Below are 11,232 nucleotides of genomic sequence, written 5' to 3' on the forward strand. Positions count from 1 at the left end.
ATGCAGCTTCCAGGGGAGGGACCTGTGGGAGGAGAGGTGCAGGCACAAGGGGGGCAGGGCCAGCAGGCAGTCCAAGGCATCAGGGGCTGCAGAAGATGCCCCTATCCTGCTGCCAGGGTTTACAGGTGGTGATGCAGCTACCTCAATATGTCAGAGGTGCAATGCTGAAGGAGGTTCTGCCTCTCAAGGGAGACAGTGACCTCCATTTGCCAGATGGTTGGGCCTGAGATCAACTTCAATTGTGTTGGTGCACACACCATGCCAGAGGCTCTGAAGGTCACAGTGGCCCTCAACTTCTATGCATCCAGCTCTTTCCAGGGCTCAGTGTGGGATCTGTGTAGAGTCTCCCAATCAGCTGTCAACAGTTGCATCAAACTGGTGACTGAAGCTCTGTTCAGGCGGGTATTGACTTTCATTCATTTCCGTATGGACGAGACCAGCCAGGTGGAGCGAGCCAGAGGCTTTACAGCAACTGCTGGCTTCCCCCGCATCCAGGGTGCTATAGACTGCACACATGTGGCCTTCAAGGCGCCAGCAGGTGTGCCCAGTGCCTTTGTCAACAGGAAGGGATTCCACTCCTTGAACGTGCAGATAGTGTGTGATCACAGGATGCAGATTCTGCAAGTCTGTGCAAGATACCCAGGCAGCTCCCACGATGCTTACACATTGAGACACTCCCAGGTGCCGAGGATCTTCAGTGCTCCAACCCGACTGGATGGATGGCTGCTGGGTGACAAGGGCTATCCCTTGGAAAGGTGGCTTATGACGCTTGTCCGCTACCCAAGAACAGAGGCAGAGAAGCGGTGCAACAGGAGACATGCCTACAGAAAGACAGTGATAGAGAGAACCATAGGTCTTCTGACGATTCACTTCCAATGCCTGGACTGTTCATGGGGAACACTACAATACCCCCAGAGTGGGTGTCACTGATAGTCGTTGCATGCTGCTCTCTCCACAATCTGGCACTGGCAAGGGGGGACCCACTGGAGGAAGAGGATGTTGATGCAGCTGCATAGGCCACAGGTAATGAATCCAGTAGTGAGTCAGAAGAGGAGCACGGTGAGGAGAACACTGAGGGTGTGGAGGAAGACCTCTGTAACTTCCAGGGAGGCAGGGATACCAGGGACGCTTTGATCCAATGTTCCTTCAGCTAGGCTGCCAAATAAGTGCTACCACTACATGCCAGGGCTGCCACCTCCATCCCGGATGTCTGAAATGACCCTTTCCTTTGACCCCAAAGTTCACTTAGTGCCTGTGCAATATAGTTCAGAGCCACCCAGGTCCAGCATTACATACTGGCATACCCTGCGCCACATTAAATAAAAAAGGTGAGGCATACTCAGGCCATTACACAAAAGAAAATTTATCTCATTTTGACGGTCAAAATAAATTAACAGAACCTTCTCTGGCCTTCGACCCCAGACCAGTACACATAAACAAAACATTGCACAACAGAAGATCACCCGTGACCAGTCCCTGTTGTGCTCATAGTGCCATAAACTTACATTTGTGATTGCTACGTCTTGGTGCTCCCCCTTCACTGGGAGTGGCATTGAAGGCAGCCTGCTGATTCTGCTGATCTGTTGACCTTGGTGGTCGTCCTCTGGTCAGAGGAGCCTGTGTCGGTCGCACCTGGGGCCACGACTGGCATCTCCCAGTTGCTGCAGCCTCATCAGATGCCACAGTCACTGGCAGAGAGGTGGAGGTGCTGCTGCCATTATCCAGAGCATCCTAAGAGGAGCCCACAGTGATGGCAAGCAGCTTATGCACCAACGTGAGGTTGCTCTGGACCTCCTTGCTCACCATTGATGGATGGGCAGCTAGCTGGTATACTGGGTGCCTCATCCATCTCCCACATTGGCACTAATCACCTCAGGTCATTGCCTGTGTTAGGGCTTGCAGGTCCAAGTGCAGCCCCAGGAACCCCTGATTCTGTTCCTCGAGCTGCCTCTCCATGAGAGTCGCCATTCTTTCAATGGAGGAGGTAGTGCGCTCGGCCATGAGGGTCAATGCAGTGCTGATGCTCCGCATAGACTCCTCCACAAAGGAGACTATGGTATGCATACCCTCATAGATCTCCGCCAGATCCTCCCACACATCTCGCTGGACATCCAGCATCTGCCGTCTAATGGACGACTCCAGAGGCTCATCATCTGCCTTTGACTGAGCAACACCCTGGTCTCCAGCAGCCCTCCGACTGCCGGTGCCCTGGGCACTCTCTGCCTCTGCATGCACCTCAAACGAGTATGAAGTGCCCTCACCACTGTGTACCGACATTCTAGCCAGCGATCTAACGCCCACCCAGGTGCTGGTATCTGTGCTGGTACCTGGTTCAGAGAGTGGGTGTGACGCGGGTGCATCTTGATCCTGGCGGCCCTCTGGCATCACGAGTGGCTCTTTGGGGTCCTGCAATTGGGTCCGTGCTGGCAAATCTAAGGGAGAAGAAGGATATGTCATTAGTTTAAGACATCACACTGTCACTGTGCATGCCAGGCACCCTGGTGAGACAATGGAGATCTGCATCATGGTGCCATCATCTTTCAATGATCAATGGGGACTCCAGGTTTGAGGATCCCATCAATAATGAATCAAGAATGTTTGCACAATCCAAAACTCTCACCTTTGTGCTCTGCATTCTTACCTTCATCTGACACCCTAGCCTCTGCGCAGCCAGTTGACCGAGGTGCTCTCTATTTCCAAGGCACCCTGCTCGTACCTCGTAAGGATTAGGAGGTTTTGGGGCCTCTACTGGTCCGTGGCCTTTCAATATTGTTATGGGCTGTCTTCTCCTGAAAGGACAGAGCAGCATTGATTAGTCCACTCTCTACCTGCAGCACCATTGCAGCCTGGCCGACCCTACCTAAGGAGCACCTGGAAGGGCACAACCAAGTAATGGCCCTCGAGCCGCAAGGCACTCAGTCTAAGAAGCCAGGCCTCACCCCCTTGGCCAGCTCCGGCGTCATTGACAATTGGCACAGACTCTAACACCCCTGAGTTCGGGACGGCCAACCCTTAACACTTCAACACACTGATCCATGCCAACACGGTACTCACCCTTCCGGAGTGCAGGAGGTTGTTAAACTTCTTGCGGCAATGGGACCAGGTGGCTGCTGACCAGCACTGCCACCTCCTCCCAAGCTCTTTTTCTAAGGTGTGGTGGCCTCCTCCTTCCATCATTGGAGACAAGGGTGTCCTCCTGGCAGTCACCTCCTCCAGGAGGACCGCGAGATACATCAGAAAGCCTGGGGCCACTGCCCACCCGACCTGCCCTCCCACCTGGCGTCTGCAGCTGCACTTGAAGCCATAATTCCCTGTTCACAATGCCAAAAATGTTTTCGTTGCTGGCAGTCTTCCAGGGGCTGGCTGTGCTGGTTTTAAACCCAGCCACCAGGTTGCCATTGGACCCAGCTGCCAACAAGCCCCCGTCCCTGCCCATCCCTTCCCAACCATTGAGGAGCTGCTGTTCACACTGGGCAGGCTTTAATTGGCTCGCCAGCGTGAAATTGTGGTTGGGGACCAATCGCAGGCGGTGGCACTTTTCCCAGCCGCTTCTGGGCCTGCCGATTGAGCCCATCCACTGAACTCAAAATTCTGCCCTAAGATGTTTCCCTCCACACTCTATCCAGAAATCCATCCCATATATCATCTGGATATCAGTCCCAAGTTTAACTTTTACTACTTTGAACCTATGTACCCATGTCCTGCTCTTGCAATTTAACTTGAAATCATTTTCTAGATTTATCTTCTCCATACCATTAATTATCTTTTAAACTTCTATAAGATAATCTCTCAGACACATCAGTCCAGGCTTTGCAGTCAGTGATGAAGAGATTGTGCTCACCACTGGCCTTGAAGAAAGCTGTCAGGAGTCAGCAGGCTTTGCGGCATTGATTTCCTCTATGAAGATGTCAATATTATTTTGACACCATCCATTGGGAATCTGTGACATCCAGGAACAATGAAGTCAAAAAACAAACTGAACAGTCAATCAGATTTAAGGATTCTTATAGACAGCAAACCAGGAAGTAATCCTTTTTAATCATTTTACATAGGATTAAAGTAGAAGCTAAAACATTATAAACATTAAAAATACATACAAATTGATGTTTGTTATTTTTAAACATTTTTGGAATTTTTATCATGAAATGGGTAAAATGATACTTCAGGCTTCTAAAATGATTTTTTTTCTGGGCCAGAGAGGTTGTTCAGCTATAATTATAACTTAATACACTGTTACAATTCATTCAACAAGACTTAACATTTTCAATAGTTTTTACAATGGGAGCGTTGTGTAAAAAGTTGAAGTTCAGGTCAGATCAGTGATTCTATGCAGTTTGCATTTTTAAACCAGGTGGAGGAACAGATGCCAGATGTTGCTCTTAGTTTTACACATTAATGATGGTGAACACTACAGTTTTGTCATTATTACAACCACAAATTCTGGACCATTTTTTCAAGGTTCATAAGTCTATGGTGCTTTATAGCTCAAACTTTTGAAACCGGCAGGAAGCTTCCCTGAAGTTCCTCTGGTACTTGAATGATTATCTTATGTTTCTATGACTATAACTAGGCATTGTGCACGTCGGGAGCCTGCACACATGCAATTACAATTAAAATTTAAAGGGCATGTGCAATTATACAGTGGGAACGGGTTATCATTGCTGGATCCCGATGTCAGTTGACAACCCAGCAGCTAATGGTGGGCTATAAAAGAACCTCCTGGACAAGAAGGGAGTCTCTGCATAAAGGCCAGAGGGTTCATGTCCACCTCCTTTCATTCAGGACTTTTATCCAGTTGTTGTTACAACCCTTCAACACCTTTAGCCCGCTTCAAACTTCTTGCCCCACCCCCCCACCCCACCCCACCACCACCCTTAATATTATTTCTTGTCCTGGGACCACCCCCCTCCCAATCATGTCCAAGTCCTTTTAAGTCCATTTTCAAGATGTTTGAGCCTAGACAGTGACTGGCCCCATCAAAGAATGGCGCAAGGTGCTTTTTCCCATAGATGGCAACAGAAGACTCTCTGCCTAACAAAGGCAGCCTGGATGTGAGCAATTGTGAGCTAAGGACGTGAGCCACCATGGGGTCCATTAAAAATCCTGGGTCCAGTGCAGAAAAAGGATCAATGACCTCCTCCGATCCATCAGGTTAAGTGGCATAGTCACATGTTACCAATAGATCTCTGATGGGGTCATCAAGCAACGTGAGTGGGCAGCTAGACCAGGCAGATGAATGCATGATCAGCCTCAGTACCACATGGCAACTGAGGCCAAACAGTGTGACAAGTTGGTTTGAATGAGGGTTTGGATACAACATACCACTGACAGGCTAGGATGTGGGATGGGGATGCATGCAAACAAGGGGGTAAGTTGCCACTTGATGTGTCAATTAATCTGCACATTATCACACAGGAGAAGCAGACACACAACTCAAAGGAGAGGGCAAGGACCAGATAAGGAGTGCCCAATCTGAAGGTTCTGACACCATGCCAAAGAAGAGGCATTTCAGATTGCAGGAGAGCAGGTTGGCCGAGCCATCACTGATAGCAAGGCTAAAGTGGCCAGGCATCAGAATGAGAATGCATCCAACCTGGTGCTAGTATATGGGCACACAGGTTGCGAGGAAAAGTAATTCACTCAGAGGCTGTGCAGAACCTTAATGTGGTTCTTTTTGCTTTCCATTGCAGGTCTTCGCAATCCTGAGCCCAGATCACAGGCACAGCAGGAGACTTAGGACTTCACCTCTGGGAACGATGACGCTCTTGACCCAGAGGACGCCCTGTCACCTACCTCTTCCACAGTCTCCACCAGCGCAATGATGTCCACATGGGTCACGAAGTGTTCACATTTAGAGTTAGGAGCACATCTGGCTGAACACATTGCACACATGTCCCAGTGGCTGAGGGAGACTGTGACAGCCAAGGCTCCTGACACTCAGAGGACTGCTGGGGACCAGGTCCCTGCTGAGCTCCAAGCTGATGATCGGACTTGGGTTGTGGCCACAAAAAGCCTGCTGGGAATGCAGCAGAAGGAAAGGGAACATATGGCAGGGATGCCAGAAGTTCTGTGCAGCTTTGTGTGGATGATGGAGGAGCCCATGCAGTCCATGAATTCTGCCATGTCTCAGGCACATGAGTGCATTGCTTCATCCATGGAAAGAATGGCGACCACCAAGGAGAGCCAGGTCCAACATATGACCCATATGTACGCTGACCTGCACTCTGTCACTCTAGCCTTTTGTTTCATACAACAGTGATTAGGTGAGAGGAGGACAAGGCACCTGAATCTCCCTGAAGGTGCTCCTTCTCCTCAGGGATACAGGGAGATTCCATTGGTACAGAGATGAAGGAGTGCGTGCCAGCCACCCATGGGTGAGTATCCTCTCCTCATCCCCTCTGCCAGTCACCCAGAGCCTCCAGTAGGCAAGGCCAAGGAGGATGTCCCTGCACCCATGCAGGAGACCTCCAGTAGGCTGGGGTTCTTGAAATCTTGACATCCAGTGGGCTTGCCATGGTGATCACGGGGCAACAATCTGAGCAAACTGCCTCCACTTCAGCTGCTGAAGGGATTGCACCAAGACTTGTGGCCTTAAGCAAAAACACTTAGGAAGGTATGAGAAGACAAAGGTAGCACGGGTGTTTTAAAAGCATTCATTTTGTCACGTAAATATTGCTCATTATACTGGTTTTACTTTATTCATGAGTACATCATCATTATTTGTTGGCACCAGCTTAGTCAGAGAACTAACAGTGCTGGCACAACTCATGGTTGGCACACACTGATGGCTACAGGGGTGTTAGGGTCGTTTCCTTTATTGTGGAGGAAACATTATACCAGTCTTCTGTTGCTCTGTGGGGTGCCTCACTCGTGTCATCGATCAGGTCCGGAAAAGATGGCCCTTGTCACCCAAGGTTCAGCTTTCACCCTGGGCTGGGACCCTAAAAAGCTTTGGGACCTGTGAATTGCGCAAAATGGAGTCATAAAAGCTGGTTGTGAAACAAGCACAGACATGCATGATTCTTTAACTGGTCGCAGACCAGTTGCACATTCAAAAAGTGAAAGCCCTTGTGATTCACATATGCCACTGGCCTGTCCCAAGGAGCTCTATTGGCCACAAGAGTGCAACTGATGATCCCTTGCACTCTAGGGAAATGCGCAACAACCCAGAAACCCATTCCCCTTGCCACCTGGCTGTCCTAATTTATGGAGAATTTGATGAATTCATTTGCTTGATGGAAGAGGGCATTGGTCACCTCCTACATCCATCTGTGTGTGGCAACCTGAAAAATGCCACCCATGCCGCCCGTGGACCCCTGAAAACGATTGGTGAAAAAACGGAGTGCTGCAGCCACCTTGAGGGCCACTGGCATGGGGTTCCTTTCAAATCCATGTAACTGCAGGTTTTGCTACAGGATCCCACAAATTTCTGTGACTCCTTCCCAGGACAGCGTAATTTGTCTGTGGCATTGCCTCTCCAACATTTGCAGGTAGTTAGTTCTTGTCCTGAAGAAGTGGTGACACACTAGTGCTCATCTGCTACGAAACCTGTCCCAGGTGCCATCCTCCTGATCACCTTCCCCTTCCTGCTGCTGGCCTTTTGGCATCTCTTTTTAGCCGGTAACAGCCCTCCTTGTTAACATCCTTCCTGCTGCTTTTGAGGTTGCAAGAATGTTGAATGTAGCAGACCCATAGCGAATCCACCAAGTTAATGGCAGGTGATGATAAGAGCAGTTCTGTCTACTTGGCTTTCATTCCTATGCTGCTCAACAATGAGATTTTCTAATCTCCCCATGGGCCATACCCAAAACTTTTCCCACTCCATAATGGCCTCCTCCTACTTGGACTCCTGCCAGTGGGAAGGAAGTTAGCAGAAATGGCCAACAACCCAAGCAGACTCCACCTGGAACCCGCAACCCTCCACCTTCTCCCTGTCACCTTTGAGCTTGTGCCCTTCACCCTTGACCCTCTAACCTTAACTGTGTGCCTTCGTCCTGTCACCCTCAAGCCAACCTTCACCCTTGACCCTGTGACAGTGACAACTGACATGCCATCTCTCCCTCTTGACCAAATCTGCCTCACTGTCAACAATCCTCCTCTGATCCTGGACCTCCTCCTGTCATCCTTTATATGTCCTTAGAATCTCTTGACTCACCCTCTTGAGTCCTTTGATTATTCCTACCTCAGATTGGACCTGCATCCCATTGCACTGAACACTCCCCTGCAGCTGTGGACCTTTTCCATGTCAGACAGCTTCCTCAGTTAGACAGCCAGAACCTGACAGTGGGCAGTCCTGAACCTGCCCTTTAGGCCCCTCATTTTGCAATTCCTAACTGATCCCCCCCCAACCACACTGATTATTGCAGGGTCTTGCTGTGGCACATCTCCATGCCCCAAACACACCCGCTCCCGTTCCTTGAAGCCCTCTGCTCTCATTGATACCCTGACCCAAACACCCCACTCACAAATTACCCTTGGTCCTCCTGTTCCTCCGTTCAAGCTACCATTCTCCTGCTCCCTTCTCCTGTGCCAAGGAGTTCAGTGGGCTTATAATGAATATTAGTTGATAGCCTGTCCACAGAAATGGAGGCAGAGAAGTTGAGAGAGTTGGAGGTAGACCATGTGAAGGTGAGAGATGTCATATTACTATAATTATATAATACCTTGGGCTAATTAACTGCACAAGGCACAAGGCACCAATCACTCATAAGGGACTGGATAAACATGTTGTGGGATAATTTATTAAAATTAAGCACATGAGAACAGTTATACATTTTACTTTAAGATATTAAGGCAGTTTGTTGTGCTCTGTTCAAAGCAAAAGTGAAACTAAGAGTGGATCACATGATGCATTTCCCTTCTATTGTTGTCATGTTGCTATCACTCAAAGGCATATTATAAGAGAAGGTAGAAATTGAAATCAAAGTTGATCACGGTTTTTGAATTCTGGATGAGAACAGGAAACAGCATTATCATCAATGTACCAGGAAAAGAAAGTAAGAAACCGTACTCAAGCAGCCAAGCTGTTGGAAAATTAACTGTTTAAAAGATAGTAACTGTAAAGCTTCGGCACTGCAGTTGGAATAGTATGATTTAGCCAAACCCTTAGAACTGACATTTCAGCTACCAAGTTGTTTGATTAAGGTGGGTTGTATGTATAACTCTTTATATGTAACACTTTGTGAGACTGCAGTCAGAAGGAGATGATTTGACCAGTCGTCTTGAACCGGCAGTCAACAAAAACTGATCATTCATTGATGGTTGTATGTATGATCCTGAGTTTGGAAAGGCGCTATGTAAATACATTTCACTCATTAGCACCTTAGTCTAGGTATGGATTTTATTGTGCTCAAGTAAGCGGGTTACATGGAAATGTCAAAGGTTAGAACTGTAATGCAAAGATGACAGGCTGAGATTTCGCCTCCTTATGGAAGTGAGTTCGGAGGCAGGCAGGCATGAAAATTCATGCCGCCAGCCAGCATACCAGTTTGCTGACACCATCCTGCTGCTGGATCATTTTTCTGGTGGGAGCATGGGGTTTGGAAGGGCTACCTGCTCACTAGTGGTGGATAACCTATTCAGATAAGTTAATTAGTCTTAATTGGCCAATTACAGGGGCCAACTGGAGTGTCAGGGACTAGGCCATCTGCCTGGAGCTAACCTCCTGGCGGCAGACCAGGGAGCAGCAGTCTTTGAAGCCCTCCCTGCCTCTCTGGTCTGAGCTGAGGCCAGAGCAGGGACTTCCCCTCTCCAGCAGTGGCCTGACTGCTGAGACCATATTTTAATTTAAAAGTTTTAAAATGTGCAGGGAGTTTGCCTTAAAATGGAGGCACCCACTCTCTCTCTCTCTTTCTCTCTTACCTAAACTGCAGGCTTCATCAGCTTCTGAACTGAGGGCCTCCAGTTGGCCCTCCAGCTTTGAGAGCCCAACCTCTGTCCTTAATTGGATGTTGAGCCCATCCCCTGGCCATTAATTGGTCAATTCAGAGAAAATCACAATGAGTGACTGTTTCCTCCATGGTGCAGGATTGTGACCTCCATTTGACTGTGGTGCTAGGGCCCTGACCCAGAATGAAAAATAGCTTGAGCTGATAGCTTGAAACTGTTTGAGTGGTTCAGGGTGTGTGTAACATGGTAAGTCAGGAGTTGTACACCATCTACACATTAAAAGACTGGAAGCTCTTTTGATGTAGTATACAATGTGGTGTTGTTAGACAGAGCTAGCTATTAGTATAGCTAGGAATCTAGACAAGTTGGTAAGAACCTAGCTGCCTTTCCAACTGCTGAGACTGCTCTGAACCAAAGTCAATGTACTGCAGCACATGGCAAATAGTGCATCAATCAAAATATTTAATGGCTTCTTTGGATTGAATACTGACTCACTTCTGTACTTTCCCCCATTGGGATCTAGCATCAACCTGTTCCAGAGAAAATGAAAGATGTTTTTACCTTGACCACCATTGGAAGGACAATGCTTACTGAAGTCTCTCCTCCAGTTATTTGTTCAAGAGTGAGCACAGTTTCATCCCAACTCCTTGAACATCCTTAATTTTTGCATCTACTTCTTCTTCACTAAGGATAAGTATGTGCTGCTAAGCCTGTGGATAGGCCTCTGGACTAGTTGCTGCAGGTGATTTTAGATCCCATCAAAGAATAAAATAAAATTGTTAACCTGCTTTAAAAAATATAGAAACAAATTAATTAAGTACCAAAGCCTGAATATATTTTTGTTTGAATATAAAATGAGTGGGTGATGGGAATCTCACATTTCCAGTAGCTTTATTAACAGAAGCTGTTTATTTGTGACATTGTTACACAATGTTGAATTTTCAAGTTCCTTTGGGAACTATATCTTTTCATCAATCAGTATTTTTTAATTGATGCTGCCTGATCAGTTTTGAGTATTTCCAGTTTTTTTTTTCAGATTTTATGGGCAGAATTTTTCTCTCATCGGGCAGGCGCGTGCCCAATCCAAACAAGTGTAAAATGGCACGTGCTGGCGTCAGGTGAGCGACCCGACATCATTGCGCACTTGCCTAATATTTGGGTTGGTGGGTGCACACGGGAGTCGGCAGCATGCCCACCGACAATTAAATGGCCCACTAAGACCCTAAATCAATCAATTGAGTAGAATTTTTCTCTGCCCATCCAACCCTTTGGTTGGCGGCTGGGCGAAAAGGCCAAGCAGCCTTTGCAATTTTGGCGAAACCTCATGGGCGGGATAAGGTTTCG

Source organism: Carcharodon carcharias, chromosome 4 (genome assembly GCF_017639515.1).
Source record: "Carcharodon carcharias isolate sCarCar2 chromosome 4, sCarCar2.pri, whole genome shotgun sequence".
NCBI lineage: Eukaryota > Metazoa > Chordata > Chondrichthyes > Lamniformes > Lamnidae > Carcharodon > Carcharodon carcharias.